Genomic DNA, 22,174 nt, shown 5'->3' on the forward strand with positions numbered 1-22,174 from the left:
AAAAATCTTTAAAAAAAGTAATGATTGTAAAGATACTGGACTGGAGAAAAGAGTGGAGGAACTAAGTGAGACCCTCAAAATAGGTAGAAAATACAAAAATGCACCAGTCAGGGTTTAAGCATAGAAAAACAAAAAAAAACACTGGAAAGAATCAATAACAGATTAGCTACTGCAGAAGAATGTATCAGCCATTTGGAAGGTAGGCAATGGAAAGCACACTAGTTCAACAGCAAAGAGGAAAACAAATTTTTAAATGAGGATAGGTTAAGAGATCTCTTGGACACCATAAAACAAACTGCATTATAGGTGTCCCACAAGAAGAGAGGAAGGTGTAAAAAATGTATTTCAAGAAATAACTGAAAACCTCCGTAACCCAGGGGAAGTCAGTAGACATCCAAATCCAAGAAGCACAGATAGTTCCAAACAAAATGAGTCTAAAGAGGTCCACATCATGGCACATAAAATGACAAAAAGTAATGATAGAGAATTTTAAAAGCAGCAAAAGAAAACAAATTACATACAAAAGAAATCCCAGAATCCTGCCAGCTGATTTTTCACCAGAAACTTTGCAGACCAGAAGGCAGTAGCAAGATATATTCAAAGTACTAAAAGGAAAAGAACTACAACCAGAAATACTCTACAAGCAAGGTAATCATTTAGATTTAAAAGAGAGATAATGTTTCCCAGACTAAAGATAAACACCACTAAACCAGCTTTAGGGATGTTAAAGGGACTTCTTTTTTGGTATTTTTAAATTTAAATTCAATTAAATCAACATACAGTGTATTATTAGTCTCAGAGGTAGGATTTAGTGATTCATCAGTTGCATATAACACCCAGTGCTCATTCTATCAAATACCCTCCTTAATGCCCATTACACAATTATCCCTTCCCCAAACCCACTTCCCCTCCAGCAACCCTCAATTTGTTTCCTGTAGTTAAGAGTATCTTATGGTTTCTCTCCCCCTCTGATTTCATCTAAATTTATTTTTCTAAAGGGACTTCTTTAAGTGGAAAATAAATAGCCATAATTAGACACAAGAAAATGATGAATAAAAATATAAAATATTATAACATGTACATAAAATGTGAAGGAAGGAGTAAAAACAAGAGGAAGGGGAAAAATAAAAGATTCTTTGGTTTTAAGAATTTTTTTAAAGACCTATTTATTCATGAGAGACACAAAGAGAGAGAGAGAGAGAGAGAGAAGCAGAGACACAGGCAGAGGGAGAAGCAGGCTCCATGCAGGGAGCCCGACATGGGACTCGATCCCGGGTTTCCAGGATCACGCCCTGGGTTGAAGGCAGCGCTAAACCGCTGAGCCACCCGGGCTGCCCCAAGAATGTTTTTATTTTTTTTTTATTTTTTTAAAGATTTTATTTATTTATTAATGAGAGATACAGAGAGTGAGAGTGCAGCAGAGACACAGGCAGAGGAAGAAGCAAGCTCCATGCAGGGAGACCTACGTGGGACTCGATCCCGGGTTTCCAGGATCAGGCCCTGGGCTGAAGGCTGCGCTAAACCACTGAGCCACCCGAGCTGCTCCAACTAAGAATGTTTTTAAATGACCTTCAAATTAATATGGACTCCAGTGTGCTTATGATGTTATATAGGAGCCTCATGGTAACCACAAACCAAATTCTGTAATAGAAACACACACAAAAAAAGCCAAACAACACTATAGAACCCATCAATCACGAAGAGAACAAAGAAGAACTACAGCCAGAAAACAAGTAACAAAATGGCAATAAGTACATAACTAACTTTAAGTGAAATTACCTAAATACTCCAATCAAAAGACAAAGGATGGTATGAATGGAAGAAAAAACATGACCCATCTATATACAGCCTACAGGAGGCTCACCTCAGACCTAAAGATGCATACAGACTGAAATTCAAGAGATGGAAAAATATTCATCATGCAAATGGAAACAAAAAGCTGGGTAGCAATGCTTGTATCAGACAAAATGTACTTTAAAACAAATTCCGTAACAGGAGACAAAGAAGGGCATTACATAATGATAAAAGGATCAACCCAACATGAGGATATAACAGTTATCTATACACTCAACAGAACATTTAAATACCTAATCACCTAATAGACATAAAGAAATTGATGGTAATACAATGTAACACTACACTTACATCACTAGATAAATCATTCGGCAGAAAATCAATAATCAATGTCTATTAAGGACACCTTGGTCAACAGACATACGGAACATTCCATCCAAAAACAACAGAATACACTTTCTTTCCAAGTGCACATGATCCAGAATAGATAAAGTATGAGGCCACAAAACAATCCTCAGTAAAGTTAAAAAGATTGAAATCATACCATGCATTTTTTTCTGATCACAGCAGTATTAAAACAAGAAATTACAAGGAAAAAATTGTAAGAAATAAACATATGGAGACTAAATAACATGAAAGTAAATAACCAAAAGACCAGTGATGCAATCAAAGAAATTTTAAAAAACACAGGGGCAGCCCAGGTGGCTCAGCGGTTTAGCGCACCCTTCAGCCCAAGGCGTGATCCTGGAGACCCAGGATCGAGTCCCATGTTGGTCTCCCTGCATGGAGCCTGCCTCTCCCTCTGCCTGTGTCTCTGCCTCTCTGTCTGTCTGTCTCTCTGTCTCTCATGAATAAATAAATAAAATCTTCAGAACCACTCAGGGATCCCCCAATAAAATCTTTAAAAAAAAAGCCTTAACAAAAAATAAAAGCCCAGGATCACATTGATTCACAAATGAATTCTTCCATACATTTATTTTTTTTTTAAATTTTTATTTATTTATGATAGTCACAGAGAGAGAGAGAGGCAGAGACACAGGCAGAGGGAGAAGCAGGCTCCATGCACCGGGAGCCCGACGTGGGATTCAATCCTGGGTCTCCAGGATCGCGCCCTGGGCCAAAGGCAGGCGCCAAACCGCTGCGCCACCCAGGGATCCCTCTTCCATACATTTATTTATTTATTTATTTATTTATTTATTTATTATTTTGTTTTGTTTTGTTTTTGTTTTTTTTTCTTTTTTTTTGTTTTTTTTTCTTTCTTCTTCCATACATTTAAAGAAGAGTTAACACCTCTTCTTTGTAAACAATTTCATAAGTGAAAATAGGAAAGAAAGCTTCCAAATTCATTTTACAAGGCCAGCATTGCTGTGATACTAAAAGCATAGACAGACACTACAAAAAAGAAAACTATAGGCCAATATCTCTGATGAACATAGATGGAAAAATGGTCTATTAGCAAATTGCCTATACTACATTAAAAGGATCATTCACCACAATCAATTAGGATTTATTTCAGGAATGCACAGATGGTTCAATATTCACAAGTCAATCAACACGATACATCAATAAAATGAAGACTAAAAATCATCAATAGATGCAGAAAAGCACTTGACAAAGTTCATCATCCATTCATAATAAAACTCAACAAAGTGGGGCTAGAGGGAACATAACATGATAAAGGCTATATATGAAAAACTCACAGCTAACATCATACTCAACAGAGAAAAACAGATTTTCCACTAATATCAGGAATAAGACAAGGATGTCCACCTAGCTACTTTTATTCAACATAGTACTAGCTGAAGAAATCAGACAAAAAGAAGTAGGCATCCATACTGGTAAAACAAACCAAAAAAAGTGCCACTATTTGCAAACAACATGATAATATACACAGAAAATCCTAAAGACTCACCCAAAAAACTACTAGAAGTAATAATCCAGTAAATTTGCTGGATTAAAAAAAATGAATACCCAGAAAATGGTAGGATTTCTATATGCTAAAAATGAAGCAGCAGAAAGAAAAACAAAATATGCTGATCCCTCTCCCTCTGTCCCTCCCCTTGCTGGTGCTCTATCTCAAATAAATTCTTCAGAATTCAGCAGAAAGAAAAATTGAGAAAATAATCCCACTTATAGTTGTACTACAAAGAATGAAATACCTAGGAGCAAACTTAAGAGGAGAAAATCCTGTACTTCGAAAACTATATCAAAGAAAGGAATTGAAGACGACTGAAACAAACATAAAGGTATACCATGCTTGTGGATTTTAAGAACCAATATTGTCGAAATGTCCATCCTACCCAAAGGAATCTACAGATTTAATGCAATTGCTATCAAATTACCAACAGCATTTTCCACAGAACTATTACAAATAATACGAAAGTTTGTACGGAACAACAAAAGACCTTGAATAGCCAACACAATCTTAATGAGGCATAAAGCTAAGGATATCAACATCCCAGATTTCAAGATTTATTACAAAGCTTTGCTAGCCAAAACACTATGGTACTGGCACAAAAACAGACACATAGACCAATGGAACATAATAGAGAGCTCAGAAATAAACCCATGCATATGTGGCCAAATAACCTAATAAAGGAGGCAAAATGTACAATGGTTGCCACAGAGCCAGGATAGTTGGAGGCCACGATATGAAGAAAGACTGGAATCTCACTGAATTTTAATATAGGGGACAGGGGGGCAGGGCTGGGACTTGGTCTCAGTCTCATTGGCTGTCTCACTCAGCTTTTATTAAGAGAGCTAGCAGATTGGCTATAGGAATAATTAACTTTGGGAGGCAGAGAAAAACATGTTTACTTCAAAGGTAAAAGAATAGGCTATTAACTCAAGGAAGGGAAGCAGAGGAGCTGTATCTGGAGAACAATGTGGTCAAGAGTCCATCTGCCGACTCAGGACCTCACATATCCCCAGTGTGCCAAGGAATCAGATTCAGTTCTCAGATAAGCTCCACAGCTGGTTCCCCACAAATGGTGAAAAGATAGTCTCTTCAAACTAATGCTGTTGAGAAAACTGGACAGCTATGTGCTAAAGAATGAAACTTTACCACTTTCTTAACAGCATAAAAATAAACTCAAACTGGATTAAAGACCTAAATTTTAAACCTGAAACCATAAAACTCCTAGAAGAAAATATAGTCAGTAATTTCTTTAACATCAGAGGTAGAAACATTTTTCCAGGTATATCTCCTAAGACAAGGAAAATAAGCAAAAATAAACTCTTGGGACTAGACTTAAGACAAACAAAAAAACTTTTGCATGACCAAGGAGACCATCAACAAAATGAAAAGACGACCTACAGACTGGGAGGAGATATTTGCAAATGACTTTTCTGATAAAGGGTTAATATCTAAAATATATAAAGAACTAACAGCACCAAAAAACCCCCCACAAGGGATCCCTGGGTGGCGCAGCGGTTTGGCGCCTGCCTTTGGCCCAGGGCGCGATCCTGGAGACCCGGGATCGAATCCCACATCGGGCTCCCGGTGCATGGAGCCTGCTTCTCCCTCTGCCTGTGTCTCTGCGCCTCTCTCTCTCTGTGACTATCATAAATAAATAAAAATTAAAAAAAAAACCCACAAGTAATCCAATTAAAAAATGGGCAGAAGCTCTGAAAAGACATTTTTCCAAAGAAGACATACAAATAGCCAACAGACACATAAAAAGATGCTCACCATCACTTATCAGGGAAAGGCAAATCAAAATCACAATGAAATAACACCCTACACTTGTCAGAATGCCTACGATCAAAAACACAACAAATGACAAAGTACTGTCGAGGCTATAGAGAAAAAGAATCCTTTTGCACTATCGATGAGAATGCAAATTGGTGTACCTACGGTGGAAAACAGTATGGAGTTTTCTCAAAAAATTAAAAATACAAATACCATAGGATCCAATAATACCACTACTGGGTATTTACCCAGAGAAAACAAAAACAGTAATTTGAAAAGATATATACACTGCTATGTTTATTGCAGCATTATTTGTAGTAGCCACAATATGGAAACAAACCAAGTGTCCATATATAGATGAAAGGATAAAGATGTGGTGTATGTATATATACATACATGAATTATTATACAGCCATTATAAAATGGGATCAATCCATTTGTAGCAACATTGATGGACCTAGAGGGTATTATGCTGAGATAAGACAAAGACAAATACCATATGACTTTTAATCATATGTATAATTTAAGAAACAACAAATGAAAAAAGAAAAAACAGACTCTTAAGAGAAAAAAAACTGGTGATTGCAATAAGGGAGTTGAGTGGGGGTGGGAGAAACAGATAAGGGGGATTGAGAGGGATAAACTTCTAAATAACTAAGTCACAGCAATGAAAGTACAGCATAGAGGATGTAATCACTAAGAGTTAAATAATAATTGGTGAAGATGGTGACTTCATTATGCTGAGCACTGAGTAATGTATAAAATTGTTGAATCACTATATTGTGTACCTGAGGTTAATACAACACTGTATTTTAATTATACAATAAAAATTTCTTAAAAAGATTTAGAGTTTTCTGTATACTTCCTGTGGTATCTACTAAATTCTGCACTGTTCATTTTTAAAAACTAATTTCCGGGCAGCCCAGGTGGCTCAGCGGTTTAGTGTCGCCTTCAGCCCAGGGCCTGATCCTGGAGACCCGGGATCCAGTCCCACGTCGGGCTCCTGCATGGAGCCTGCTTCTCCCTCTGCCTGTGTCTCTGCCTCTCTCTCTCCCTCTCTGTGTCTCGAATGAATAAATAAATAAATAAAAATCTTTTAAAAATAAATAAATAAATACAAATAAAAATTAATTTCCACACTATACATCACCTTCTTGAAAATGTCCTTGACCAGGCATTTTAAAGAAATTTTCACTTAACTGACCCACGTATTAGTTGAAGATCAAAACCTAAAGAAGAAAAGAGATCTGTTCAAAATCAGATAGCAGGTTGATGAGATCACAGGGGTGTTTTGGTACTGCCTACCCTCTCTACCTGCTCTCCTCTTTCCCTGCTCTAACCACTGATTCACAGAACTTAGGAGCTGGCATGCAGTGCACAAAGCCAGTATCTCCTGAACCTTGGCGCACTAACCATATCAACAGGAGGGAGTGTGCCAAGGATATGGTCCATAAGAGGCAATAAGCCAGTATAACCATTAGAAAAGAGTCTCTTAGGACTCCTTCATCAAACCTGTATAACAAGGGGTACCTTGGTGACTCAGTTAGTTAAGCATTTGCCTTTGCCAGAGGTCACAATCCCAGGGTCCCAGGATGGAGTGGGTTCTCTACTCAGCAGGGAGCCTGCTGATCCCTCTCCCTCTGTCCCTCCCCTTGCTGGTGCTCTATCTCAAATAAATTCTTCAAAACAAAAAGTTGTAAAACACTTATGTGTGTTACTGTTAAAATCATAAAAGAATACATCATCAAAATAAGCTATTCGTCTTTCACTATTATTCTAAGCCTGCCCTGTGCCACAGACCAAAAGAATAACGTAGAACTGGCATTTGACAAGTGTAGTTTTCGTCTTAGAAAGAAATGACAAGCAACTTCATGCTTGATCCTCCCCAACAGAGATTCTGATTATGTATAAACAAAACGGCTAAGTAGAAGGCCCTCTAGCAGACTACATTTCACAAGGGAAGTTTCAGCATTATCCTTTAGATCCAACATACAGTAACAAGTTCTGTTCCTCAGCAGTCTAGGGAGACCAACAGGATCACCTCAAATCTTTCCTAGTTCTCAGGTTAATCAAACGAGCAGGCTACTCTGACGGCTTTAAAAGGTCTCAAGTTACTGAAATAATACTGCCTTTCTTTGCTCAGTCTTGAGCACTGAAAATCTAGCTATACTATTACTGGAAGTCTAATGTACACGTGATTTCTAGGAAACCTCCACGGCACCAGTATAAACTGGATTAAAACATTGCAGAAAGTCATGCATGTAAATATCACGGGATAAAACACAAGGTGCAACTTACATTGCACACCTATCAGACGCATGAAATCAACTCTAGTCAAATCATGGCCTTTTCTGGGCTTTGAGTTTGAAATTACCAGAAGGGATCATACTATTTCCAATCCCCGAGGCGGAGCTCTCATGATCATCATGATGAACCATTAGGGAGACCGAGCATACACGGCCACAGTGCTAACCAGATATATACAGAGGAAGCTCAGGGAGAGGCCTACTTTGTTTTTTTTTTTTTTTTTTAAAGATTTTATTTATTTATTCATGATAGTCACACAGGGAGAGACAGAGAGGCAGAGACACAGGCAGAGGGAGAAGCAGGCTCCATGCTGGGAGCCCGACGTGGGATTCGATCCTGGGTCTCCAGGATCGCGCCCCGGGCCAAAGGCAGGCGCCAAACCGCTGCGCCACCCAGGGATCCCGAGAGGCCTACTTTGAAAAAGGAGCCTATGGACAGAAGAGGGTAGCACAGAATCCGAGTACAACTGAGCTAACTTACCTATCAGAAGTATGAAATCACTGCCTGCCCTTTGTCTGTGCTTGAACTCTGCGTCCACACCCCTGGCAAGCGCAGCATGCTCCGTAGACCACACTCTTCGGCTTTCTTCTAAAACTGTGGGCTGAGAAGGAAAGAGCATTTTTTATTACCCTTGCTGCGGATACAAATCAATTTCTCTAAGCAAGGATTCTGCATGAAAAAGAGAAAACTGGCCAGTCTCCGCCGAGAGTCGGCGCGGTTTCCTGCTTCAATGGTGCTTCGACGCAACCGGCGCTCGCCCCCCCCCCCCCCCCCCCCCCCCCCCCCCCCCCCCGGCTGCCATCCCCACGCAGCGCTCTCGGACCGTTCCAGCCGCCCTGACGACCGCGTCCCCCTCGCAGGTGCGCCCCAACTACCACCAGGACTCAGAGGCCGCCATCCACCGCCAGATCAACCCGGAGCTCTATGCGTCCTACGTCTACTTGTCCATGTCTTATTACTTTGATCGCGATGATGTGGCTTTGAAGAACTTTGCCAAATATTTTCTTCACCAGTCTCATGAGGAGAGGGAACATGCTGAGAAACTGATGAAGCTGCAGAACCGACGAGGTGGTGGAATCTTCCTTCAGGATATTAAGAAACCAGGCCATGACGATTGGGAGAACGGGCTGAATGCAATGGAGTGTGCGTTATATTTGGAAAAGAGCGTGAATCAGTCACTACTGGAACTGCACAAACTGGCCACTGATAAAAAGGATCCCCACTTGTGTGACTTCATTGAGACTCATTCATTACCTGAACGAGCAGGTGAAATCCATCAAAGCGTTGGGTGACCATGTAACCAACCTGCGCAAGATGGGGGCTCCCGAATCTGGCATGGCAGAGATCTCTTTGAAGCACACCTTGGGAAACAGTGATAGTGAGAGCTAAGCCTTAGGCTGTCTTCCCATAGCCACAAGGGGGACTTCCCTGGTCACCGAGGCAGTGCCTACATGTTGGGGTTACCTTTACCTTTTCTATAAGTTGTACCAAAACATCTACTTCTTTCATTTGTATCATTCCTTCAAATAAAGTAATTTGGTACTCAAAAAGAAAGAGAGAGAGAGAGAAAACTACATGTTTTACTAGCTCCGTAACAGAAATCCTTCCTGCCACCACACACCGTTAGGAGAAATAAGCCTAGGCCTACAGATGGTCTGGGCTTTATATGCTGCAAACCCATTGTGATGTAATCAACTGTGACCATTTAGTGACTTCACACTAATTTGGTAGGATTCAGGCTTATGGACAAACATACTGATCAACCATTTTTGCTTACTTAAACTACTGTCCCTGCATTGAATTGAATCACTTACTAGCCCTATATCCATGAATGTAGAAATGTTTTTCCACTTGTAGCTTAATAATTCTGATGAGAGATGAGTATCCTAGCACTAGGTGGCAAGGGACACTTTGGATTTTGTACAAGCACTGTGACTCAGGTAACACCTTACAAAAGTGGACTGAGCCTCTTTTTTTTTTTTTTTTTTTTGAGCCTCTTAAGATGGTAAGCAAGGTTGGGGGGCACCTGGCTGGCTCAGTCAGTAGAGCATGTGACTCAATATCAGGGTCGTGAGTTCAAGGCCTGCATTGCTCCTAGAACTTACTTTAAAAAAAAAAAAGCCACAGATGTTAAAAAAAGGAACAATTTTTACATGTATTCCAAAGTGATCCATTTTATAGAAGCATACACACTTAGTGTCTGTCACTAAAGCCTCAAATTATTAAAAGTGGAAAAGGGGGGATCCCTGGGTGGCTCAGCGGTTTAGCGCCTGCCTTTGGCCCAGGGTGCGGTCCTGGAGTCCCGGGATCGAGTCCTGCGTCGGGCTCCCGGCATGGAGCCTGCTTCTCCCTCCTGCGTCTCTGCCTCTCTCTCTCTCCCTCTCTATCATAAATAAATAAATAAATCTTTAAAAAAATAAAATAAAATAAAATAAAAGTGGAAAAGGTCTTCAACCATATCCTAATGATGTAGTCAATCCTGGCCCTAAACCTGACCACTTGCATCTTACCAAAGTATAACATAGGACCTGTTGCATCAGAAATGGAGGGAAAATGACTGTCGGTCAGTGGCTAAAAGATTTGACAGAGTAACAACAGGAAGAGGCACAGGATATTCCCTCTTGATGCAACTTTCATCCCCAGATCTCCATGGGGCTCTCCCCCTACTTCCTTCAGGTATTATGTCACCTTCTCAGTGAGGCCTTCACTGTACAACCTACCGAAAGTGCAGGTCCCCAAGCCTCCCTGTGGCTGACTCCAGTCCCCTGCCTTTATGTGCTGCATAGGACGGATCATTATCCATTATGGTATATACCTGTCTCATCAATCTTATTTTTTCAATTTCCCCCACCAGAAAGTGAGCCCCATGTGAGCAGAGATAATTTTTGTATCTTTAAAGGCTGTGTTTCCATTATTAAGAACAGTGTCGGGCAGCCCCAGTGGCTTAGCGGTTTAGCGCCTTCAGCCCGGGGTGTGATCCTGGAGATCCTGGATCGAGTCCCACATCAGGCTCCCTGCATGGAGCCTGCTTCTCCCTCTGCCTGTCTCTCTCTCTCTCTCTCTCTCTCTCTCTAATAAATAAATAAATCTTTTAAAAAAAAAGTGTCTGGCACACATTAGATTAGCAAATGAGGATTCACTTATGACCCTGAGTCCTAAACTTCCTGCCATTCCCAGAGTTGACCCTGTTAATTGTGTAGTCTACACCTTTCAGGATATCCTACCCTATATTTGCAATCTCCTACAAAAAGTCCATTAAATATAGATACATTCACTTTAATTAAGATTTTGAATATTTCTTGGTTGCCTGGGTGGCTCAATCAGTTAAGCATCTGCCTTAGGCTCAGGTCATATCCCACAGTTCTGAGATCCTCAGCAGGGAGTCTGCTTCTCCCTCTGTCCCTCTCCCTGTTCATTCTCTCTCTCTCTCTCTCTCTCTCTCTCTCAAATAAAGTCTTAAAAAAGATTCTGAATGTCTTCAACATGTTATACAAATAATTACCTGCTTCCAGTTCTAACTAAAGATAGAAGCAACTACAGCTTTATAAATCTAACTATAATCAACTCTTGGTTTTTGTATTTTCTCCCGTATTTCTCAGATAAATACTCAATCATGATTTCTTTGGTCAATTTTGGTTGGGAATCTCAATCAAGATGGTAGAGTAGGAAGATCCTGCACTTACTTCTTCCTGTGGATACACCACCAAGGCTACAAGTATATATAGGGTATCTCTCTGAGAACAACCTGAATACTAGCAGAACTATTCAGACCTAAATATATATAGAAGAAGCCACATCAAGAAGGGTGGGAGAGGTGAAATGCAGTCTTTTCAGGAACTACGCTCCTTATCACTGAGTGGGAAATAACTGATGCACATGATCTTCCCTGAGGAACAAGGGTATTAAGGTCCACATCAGACATGCCCCCAACCCTGGGGACCTGCACCAAAAAGATGAAGCCCCATAATGTCTGTCTTTGAAATCAGCTGTGCTTCAGTCCAGGCATGGGACTTCACTCTGGGAGAGCCAGGGGGCGATAGGAAACCGAGAGTCTGCATGCATGCATTTATTTATTTATTTATTTATTTATTTATTTATTTATTTATTCATCGAGACACAGAGAGAGAGGCAGAGACACAGGCAGAGGAGAAGCAGGCTCCATGCAGTGAGCCTGATGTGGGACTCGATCCTGGGTCTCCAAGATCGCGCCCTGGTCTGCAGGCGGCGCTAAACCGCTTCGCCACCGGGGCTGCCCCGAGAGTGCTTTTAAAAGGCAGATGCACAAACTCACTTGCTCTGAGACCCCAGCAGTTTGTTTTTTGTTGTTGTTGTTGTTTTTGTTTTTGTTTTTATGACAGTCAGAGAGAGAGAGAGAGAGAGGCAGAGACACAGGCAGAGGGAGAAGCAGGCTCCATGCAGGGAGCCGGATGTGGGACTCAATGGCAGGTCTCCAAGATCATGCCCTGGGTCAAAGGCAGGCACTAAACCGCTGAGCCACCCAGGGAACCCCCAGCTCATTTGTTTTCTTAAATTACATGAGTAAAATCATGTGGTATTTGTCTTCTCTGTTGATTTATTTCATTTAGCATAACACTCTCTAGCTCCATCCATGTCATTGCAAATGGAAAGATTTCATTAGTTTTTATGGCTGAGTAATATTCCATGATGTATATATACCACATATTCTTTATTCACTCATCAGTCAGTGGACACTTGGGCTGTTTCCGTAATTTGGCTCTTGTAGGTAATGCTGCTATAAATATTAAAATGTGTGTATACCTTTGAATTAGTATTTTTTTATTCGTTGGGTAAATACCTAGTAGTGCAACTGCTGGATCATAGGGTATTTCTATTTTTAACTTTTTGAGGAACCTCCATACTGTTTTCCAGAGTGGCTGCACCAGTTTGCAATCCTACCAACAGTGCAAGAGGGATCTCCTTTCTCCATATCCTTGCCAACACCTGTTGTTTCTTTTTTTTTTTTTTTAAAGATTTTATTTATTCATGAGAGACATAGAGAGGCAGACACAGGCAGAGAGAGAAGCAGGCTCCATGCAGGGAGCCTGATGCGGGACTCGATCCTGGGTCTCCAGGATCACGCCCTGGGCTCAAGGCGGCACTAAACTGCTGAGCCACCTGGGCTGTCCCTGTTGTTTCTTATGCTGTTGATTTTAGCCATTCTGACAGGTGTGAGGTGATACCTTATTGTTGTATTGATTTGTATTTCCCAGATGAGTGATGTTTACCATCTTTCTAGGTGTCTTTTGGCCATCGGTCTTTGGAAAATGTCTATTCATGTCTTCTGCCCATTTTTGAATTGGATTATTCATTTTCTGTGTGTTGAGTTTTTAAGTTCTTTTTTTTTAATTTTTATTTATTTATGATAGTCACAGAGGGAGAGAGAGAGGCAGAGACATAGGCAGAGGGAGAAGCAGGCTCCATGCACCGGGAGCCCGACGTGGGATTCGATCCCGAGTCTCCAGGATCGCGCCCTGGGCCAAAGGCAGGCACTAAACCGCTGCACCACCCAGGGATACCTTAAGTTCTTTATATATTTTGGAACCTAACCTAATCAGATAGGTCATTTACAAATATCAACTCCCCTTGCTTTTGGTGCAATTGTAAATGACATTCATTACTTAATTGCTTTTGCTGCTGCTTCATTGTTGGTGTATAGAAATGCAACAGATTCTGTACATTGATTTGTATCCTGCAAATTTACTGAATTCGTTTATAAGTTCTAGCAGTTTCTTGGTGAGAGGTTGGATTTTTCTGTATATAATATCATGACATATGCAAATAGCTAAAGGTTTATTTTGTCCTTGTCCGTTTGGATGCCTTTTTTCTTTTTGTTGTGTGACTGCCATTGCTAGGACTTCCTTTACTATGTTGAATAAAAGTGGTGAGGGTGGATACCCATTACCTTACTCCTGACCATAAAAGAAATGCTGTTTTTCCCCATTTAGGATGATGTTACCAGTGGGTTTTTCATATATGGCCTTTATTACGTTGAAGTATGTTTCCTCCAAACCTACTTTCTTGAGGGTTTTTATCACAAATGAATGTTGTACTTTGGAAATACTATTTCTACATCTATTGAAATGATCATATGGTTCTTGTCCTTTCTCTTATTTGTGTATCTGTTACATTGATTGATTTGCAAATATTTTTTAAAAGATTTTACTTATTTGAGAGAGAGAGAGCATGTGCACGTGTGTGCATGCGTGTGCATAGGGAGGGCTGGGACAGAGAGTAGCAGACTCTGCTTAGCAGGGAGCCCAACATGGCCCTTGATCCCAGGACCATAGAATCAGGACCTAAGCCAGACACTTAATGACTGAGACACCCAGGCATCCCTGATTTGCAAATATTGAGGCACTCGTGCAATCAAGGAGTAAATCCCATTTGATAATGAATTTTTTTAAATGTGTTGTTACATTTGGTTTCCTAGTATTTTATTGAGAACATTTGCATCTATGTTCACCAGAGCTGTTGGCCTGTAGTTCTCTTTTTTGTGGTGTCTATCTTTGGGATCAGGGTTAACAGATAAAATGAATTTGGAAGTTTTCCTTCCTTTTTTATTTTTTGGAATAGTTTGAGAAAAATAGGTACTAACTCTTCTTTGTTTTTTTAAAGACTTTATTTATTCATGAGAGACAGAGAGAGAGAGAGAGAGAGGCAGAGACCCAGGCAGAGGGAGAAGCAGGCTCCTGCAGGGAGCCCGATGCAGGATTGGATCCCAGGTCTCCAGGATCATGCCCTGGGCTGAAGGCGATGCTAAACCACTGAGCCACCCAGGCTGCCCAGTATTAACTCTTCTTTAAATGTTTCGTAGAATTTGCCTGTGAAGCCATCTGGCTCAGATTTTGATTTGTGGGGAGATTTTGATTACTGATTCAATTTCTTTGCTGGTTCTCAGTCTGTTTACATTTTCTACTGCTTCCTGTTTCAGTTTTGGTGATTTTTGTATTTCTAGGAATTTATCCATTTCTTTTAGGTGGTCCAATTTGTTGTCATACAGCTTTTCATAATATTCTCTTAGAATTTTGTGTTTGTTTTTATTTTATTTTTCAAAATTGTATTTTTTCAAAGAACCAGCTCCTGGTTTCATTGATCTGTTCCTATTTTTTTAAATTTCTGTATCATTTATTTCTGCTCTAATCTTTATTGTACATCCTTCCTTCTACGGGCTTTAGGCTTCATTTGTTCTTTTTCTAGGTGTACAATCAGGTTGTTTGAGATTTTTCTTGCTTCTTGACGGAAGGCTTGTACTACCATATACTCTCCTCTTAGGACGGCTTTTCCTGCATCTCCATGGTTTTGGTCCATTATGCTTTCATTTTCACTTATTTCTATGTGTTTCATAATTTTTTTTTTCTTTGATTTCCTGGTTGACCAATTCATGGTTTAGTAGCATGTTGCTTAACCTGCATGTATTTTTGGTCTTTCCAGATTTTTTGTGGTTGATTTCTAGTTTCATAGTGTTGTGGTCAGAAAAGGTGCATGGAATGATTTCAGTCTTTTTGTATTTGTTGAGACCTGTTTTGTGACCTAATATGTGATCTATCCTAGTGAATGTTCCATGTACACTTAAAAAGAATGTGTATTCTGATGTTTTAGGATATAATGGTCTAAATATATCTGTTAAGTCCATCTGATCCAGTGTGTTACTCAAAGGCATCGTTTCCTTGTAGATTTTCTGCTTAGATGATCTGTACATTGATGTAAGTGGGGTAGTAAAGTCCTCTACTATTATGGTATTATCACTGAGTTCTAAGTTCTTTTATGTTTATTATTGTTTTATGTTTACAATTGCTGTATTTTCTAAGTGGACCGCCCCCTCTTATTATATAATGCCCTACCTTGTCTCTTGCTACGGTCTTTGTTTTATTTTATTTTATTTTATTTTTTTCAGTCTTTGTTTTAAAGTCTAGCTTGTCCCATGTAAGCATTGCTACTCTGGTTTTTTTTTTTTTTTTTTTTGACATTTATTTGCATGACTCATGTTTCTCCATCCATCCCCTTTCAATCTACAAGTGTCTTTAGTTCTAAAATGAGTCTCTTGTAGGCAGCATATAGATGGGTCTTGTTTATCTATTCTGACACTCGTTGTCTTTTCACCCATTGTCTTTGATTGGAGTGTTTAATCCATTTGCATTCAATATAATTATTGATATATATGTATTTATTGCCATTTTATTACTAGTTGTTTCTGAGTATTTTCTCTGATCCTTTTTTGTGTTTTCTCTCTTTTGCTGATCTTCTGTAGTAATCTATTTGGATTTTTTTCTCTATTCTTTGCATGTCTTTTGGTAGTTTTTGGTATATGGTTAACATTAGGTTTGTATATAATCTTTTCTGCATATGGTAATCTATTAAGTTGATGATGGTTTAAGTTTGAACCCATTCTTTTCTCCTCTTCCCCATGTTTTAGGTATAAGTTTTATTTTATATCCTTTTTTGTGAGTTCCTTGACTTTTTACAGAAATTTTCATTTTTTACTGAATTTGTATTTCTTACATTTATACGGTCATATTTGGTCTCCTTTCCACTCAAAGAGTACCCTTTAAAATTTCTTGCAGGGCTAGCTTAGGGATCACAAACTCCTTTAGTTTTTGTTTATCTGGGAAACTGTCCTTTTATTCTCAATGATAGCTTTGCTGACGTAGTATTCTTAGCTGCAGATTTTTCCCATTCAGCACTTTGAATATGTCATGGCACTGCTTTGTGGCTTGCAAAATTTGTTTTAAAAATCTCCTAATTGGGAACTGTCTTGCACTGTTGGTGGGAATGTGAACAGCCACTCTGGAAAACTGTGTGGAGGTTTCTCAAAGAGTTAAAAATAGAACTACCCTACGACCCAGCAATCGCACTACTGGGGATTTACCCCAAAGATACAGATGCAGTGAAAAACCAAAATACCTGCATCCCAATGTTTATAGCAGCAATGCCCACAATAGCCAAACTGTGGAAGGAGCCTTGGTGCCCATCGAAAGATGAATGGATAAAGAAGATATGGCCTATGTATACAATGGAATATTACTCAGCCTTTAGAAACAATGAATACCCACCACTGGCTTCAACGTGGATGGAACTGGAAGGGTATTAAGCTGAGTGAGGTAAGTCAATCAGAGAAGGCCAAACATTATATGGTTTGATCCACTCGGGGAATATAAAAAATTAGTGAAAGGGATTAAAGGGGAGAGGATAGAAAAGGAGTGGGAAAAATCAGAGTTTGACAGAACATGAGAGACTCCACTGGGAAATGAACAAGGGGTAGTAGAAGGAGAGGTGGGCAGGGGGACGGGGTGATGGGGTGACTGGGTGACGGGCACTGAGGAGGCCACTTGACAGGATGAGCACTGGGTGTTACACTATCTGTTGGCAAATTGAACTCCAATAAAAAAATGTACAAAAAACCAAAAACAAAATCTGCTAACCTTATGGGTTTTCCCTTGTAAGTTACGGACTTATTTCATCTTCCTACTTTAATTTTTTTTTATTTTTTTTCTTTATTAAAAAATATTTCTGTATCATTATATTTTGTGAATTTAATTACAATGTCTTGCTGTGGGCCTGCTCTTGTGGATTTTGATGGGAATTCTCTGTGCCTCCTGGATCTGAATGTCTGTTTCCTTCTCCAGGTTAGGGAAGTTTTCAGCTATTATTTCTTCAAATAAATTTTTTTAAAGATTTTATTTATTTATTCATGAGAGACACAGAGAGAGAGAGGCAGAAACACAGGCAGAGGGAGAAGCAGGCTTCATGCAGGGAGCCCGATGTGGGACTTGATCCCCGGTCTCCAGGATCACACCCCGGGCTGCAGGTGGCGGCTAAACCCACTGTGCCACCGGGGCTGCCCTCTTCAAATAAATTTTCTCCCTTCTTTTCTCTTTCTTCTGGGACTCCTACAATACAAATGTTTTTATGTTTGATGCAGTCACTGAGTTCCCTAAGTCTATTTTCATTTTGCATAATGCTTTTTTTTCCTCTTTTCTCCAGCTTCATTGCTTTCCCTTACATTGTCTTCTAGGTCATTGACCTGTTCATTGCATCAAGCCTGTTTCTTTCTTTTTTTTAAATAAATCAATTTTTTTTGGTGTTCAATTTGCCAACATATAGAATAACACCCAGTGCTCATCCCATCAAGTGCCCTCCTCAGTGCCCATCACCCAGTCACCCCCACCCCCTGCCCACCTCCCCTTCCACCACCCCTAGTTCGTTTCCCAGAGTTAGGAGTCTCTCATGTTGTCTCCCTTTCTGATATTTCCCACTCATCTTTTCTCCTTTCCCCTTTATTCCCTTTCACTATCCTTTATATTCCCCAAATGAATGAGACCATACAATGTTTATCCTTCTCTTATGGATTTATTTCACACAGCATAATACCCTCCAGTTCCATTCCCGTCGAAGCAAATGGTGGGTATTTGTCATTTTCAAGCCTGTTTCTTTTTTTTTTTTTTAAGATTATTTATTTATTTATGATAGAGATAGAGACACACAGAGAGAGGCAGAGACACAGGAGGCAGAAGCAGGCTCCATGCCGGGAGCCCGATGTGGGACTCGATCCCGGGACTCCAGGATCGCGCCCTGGGCCAATGGCTGGCGCTAAACCACTGAGCCACCCAGGGATCCCCTCAAGCCTGTTTCTAATCTTGTTTACTGCACTCTTCATCTGTGACTGATTCTTAACTCCTTTGTCTGTGGTAATGTCTTCCATTCTTTTCTCAAGTTCCTTATGATCATTATTTTAAATTCTCCATGAGGAATGTTACTTGTATGTTTTGCTCAGATCTCTGGCCATGGCCTTATCTTGTTCTTTCATTTGGGATAAATACTTCTCTCTCTCTCTCTCTCTAAGTCTCTGCTTCCTTTCTCTGTGTTAGAAAAGCCAGTCATGTTTTCTGCTTCTGAAAGTAATGGCCTTATAAAGAAGAGGTCATGTAGTGCCTGGGGCCTGGTGCTTCAGGTAGTGTTTCCAGTATGTTTTGCATGTGCTCTGCTTTTGTGATTGTTTTTTTTTTTTAAGATTTTATTTATTTATTCATGAGAGACACAGAGAGAGGCAGAGACACAGGCAGAGGGAGAAGTAGGCTCCCTGCAAGGGAGCCGGATATGGGACTCAATCCTGAGACTCCAGGATCATGTCCTGAGGCAAAGGCAGATTCTCAAATACTGAGCCACCCAGGCTTCCCTGCTTTTGTGTTCAGGCTGCTCTATTCTTCATGCCAGTCATCTGCTGGTGCTTTCCTTGCCTGGTGGGGGCAGTTTTTGGTCCCTGACCTAAATGTGTCAAGTTTTAGCTAGATGTGCTCTGGTCTGCTTGTGAAATGAGGCCTGTCACTACCCCCGCCAGAACTGAGGCCCTGCAAAACTCTGGTTGGGAGACATTGTGTGGGCAGTGGCCTGTTCTGGTTTTCTGAGAGAAGAACCTGCCATGCTGGGTAAGCATGTCTGAGAGGGACAGTCCTGCCAGACTGCAGGAAGGTAGAGCTTAGTGTAAGCCTGTTAGGCAGCCACTGTCCTGTTGCACTGCTTCCCACTTGAGGCTCTGTGTTTATGCTAAGAGAGAGAGGAAGGAAATGGCACTAGCCAGCTTCTTTGTTCCAGGAGAGGTGTCTTTGTGAACACTATCAGGGACAGGCTCAGAGAAGAGGAAATAATCTCCCCACTGTGTGCCCCAGACACTCCTCAGATCACTGTTTCCACACTGTGTGCCCCTGGGTTGTTTGCCTGCCTTCTCTCAAAGAGCAGCATACTGCATTCTGGGCTCTAACCTAGCCGACCCCCCTGACCTTTATAACAACAAGCTTTAAGTCATACTGGTTTCAAGAACTCACAAAGTTCAGTCTCCTTTATTTTCCAAGCCAAAGGCTTTGGGGTATCGTTCTCCTTGTGCATTCCGTGTGTTCCTCTCTCTTGCCCTTTTCCACAACCACAGCTCCCTCCTCTCCACAGCAGCCAGGATCTATTTCTTCCCCTAAAACCATGTCTTTGTACTTCCTACCTTCTTCAACGTGGCCTCTTCTCTCCCTTCAGTTGCAGTTTGTTCTGTCAGTCTTCAGGTTGTTTTCTGGTTTTTTTTTTATATTTTTTTATATTTTTATTTTTTTATTTATTTATGATAGTCACAGAGAGAGAGAGAGAGAGGCAGAGACACAGGCAGAGGGAGAAGCAGGCTCCATGCACCGGGAGCCCGATGTGGGACTCCATCCCGGGTCTCCAGGATCGCGCCCTGGGCCAAAGGCAGGCGCCAAACCGCTGCGCCACCCAGGGATCCCCGTTTTCTGGGTTATTTAGGATGATTTGGTAGTTATCTATGTGTTCATGGGATAAGGCAAGCCTAGGGTCCTCCTACTCTGTGTCCATCTATCTCTTTTAATCCCTTTTTTCTATTTCACCCATCCCCCCACTCAACCCCTTGGCAACCACCTGTTTGATGTCTATGTTTAAAGTCTGTTTTTTTGTTTTCACTTTTTTTTTCTTTTTTTTTTTTAAAGATTTTATTTTTATTTATTTACTCATGAGAGAGAGACTCAGAGAGGCAGAGACACAGGCTGAGAGAGAAGCAGGCTCCATGCAATGAGCCCGATGTGGGACTCGATCATAGGTCTCTAGGATCATGCCCTGGGCCAAAGGCAGATACTCAACCGCTGAGCCATCCAGGTGTCCCTCACTTTTTTTTTCATTTGTTTCTTAAATACCACATTACATACTACATGAATGAAATCATATGGTATTTCTCTTTCTCTAACTTATTTCACTTAATATTGTATCCTCTAGGCCTATCCATTTTGGTCCAAATTGCAAGATCTCATTTTTTATGACTAATATTACATTGTATATATATCCCACATTTTCTGTATTCATTTGTCTGTGGATGGACATGTGGGTTGCTTCCATATCATGGCTTTTATAAGTAATGCTGCAATAAATATAGCATTGTACATATATTTTCAAGTTAGTGTTTTTGTTTCCTCTAGATAAATACACAGTAGTGGTGTTATTGGATCATATAGAATTTCTAGATTTAATTTTTTAAGCACACTCCACAGTGGGTACACCAGTTTGCATTCCCACCAAGGGTGCAACAGGGTTCCTTTTTCTCCATATCCTCAACAGCACTTGTCATTTGTTGTGTTTTTAACTGTAGCCATTCTTACAGGTTTATGGTGATATTTCATTGTGATTTTGATTTGCATTTCCCTGATGATGAGTAATGTTCATCATCGTTTCATGGGTCTATAGGCCATTTATATGTCTTCTTTGGAAAAATATCTAGTCAGGTCTTAATTATTAATCAGATTATTTGTGTTTTTGGTGTTGTTGTGGAAGTTCTTTATACATTTTAGATATTAATGCTTTATCAGATATATCATTTGAAAATATCTTCTCCCATTCAGTATGTTGCCATGGCATTTTGTTGGTTTCTTTGATTTTTAAGTAAACTCTACCCCAACGTTGGGCTCAAATTCATGACCCTGAGATCAAGAGTTTTATGCTCTACCAGCCCAGTGCCCCAGAAGCTTTTTTTTTTTTCCAAGTACAGTCTCAAGATTTTATTTGTGCTTATTTCTCTTGCCTAAGGAAACATATCTAGGAAAATGTTTCTACCACAAATGTCAAAGAAATTACTGCCTATGTTTTCTTCTAGGAGTTTTATGGGGTCAGAGTTCACATTTAGATCCTTAATTCATTTACAGTTTATATTTGTTTTTCGTGTAAAATTGGTCTATCCCAACGTCATCTATTGAAGAGATGGTCTTTTCCCCACTGTATATTCTTGCCTCGGTGGTCATAGGCTAATGGACTATATAAGCATGGATTTATCTCTGGGCTCTCTATTCTGTTCCACTGATCTATCTATTTTTATGCCAGTACCATAAATAAAATAAGAGCTTTGTATCATAGCTTCAAATATGGGACTGTGATACCTCCAGCTTTGTTTTCAATAATTCTTTCCTTCTTAGCTATGGATTACTTTGGAAAGAATATCTTTATTTTTTAAAAAATTTATTTATTTATTTGAGAGAGAGAGAGAGAGGAGGGAGAGCACAGGCAGGGTGAGGGGCAGAGGGAGAAGCAGACCCCTCACTGAGCGGGGGAGCCCAATGTGGGGCTTGATCCTGGGACACCAGGATCATGACCCGAGCCAAAGGCAGATGCTTAACCCAGGCACCTGAAAGAGTATCTTTTAAAATTTCTCTATGGATTCCTTTTAAAGAGTTTATTTTAGGGACACCAGGGTGGCTCAGCAGTTAAGCATCTGCCTTCGGCTCACGGCGTGATCCTGGAGACCCGGGATTGAGTCCCACATCAGGCTCCCTGCATGGAGCCTGCTTCTTCCTCTGCCTGTGTCTCTGCCTCTCTCTGTGTGTGTCT

At 40.4% G+C, this 22,174-nt stretch overlaps 2 long non-coding RNA genes and 1 pseudogene across 4 annotated transcripts in view; 2 read left to right on the plus strand and 1 right to left on the minus strand.

Annotated features, from left to right (window-relative positions):
* The window catches only part of LOC144308705 (uncharacterized), an 89,936-nt gene that overhangs the window by 64,088 nt on the left and 3,674 nt on the right, over positions 1–22,174 (plus strand). The window lies entirely within an intron of this gene.
* Positions 1–22,174, minus strand: part of LOC144308706 (uncharacterized) — a 53,811-nt gene that overhangs the window by 12,706 nt on the left and 18,931 nt on the right. The window contains exon 2 of the long non-coding RNA XR_013375062.1: positions 8,273–8,393. This is a non-coding gene — a long non-coding RNA (uncharacterized LOC144308706). The remainder of the gene's footprint in view (positions 1–8,272; positions 8,394–22,174) is intronic.
* LOC144308227 (ferritin heavy chain pseudogene) lies at positions 8,466–9,340 on the plus strand (annotated as a pseudogene).

The sequence above is a fragment of the Canis aureus genome, chromosome X (genome assembly GCF_053574225.1).
Source record: "Canis aureus isolate CA01 chromosome X, VMU_Caureus_v.1.0, whole genome shotgun sequence".
Lineage (NCBI taxonomy): Eukaryota > Metazoa > Chordata > Mammalia > Carnivora > Canidae > Canis > Canis aureus.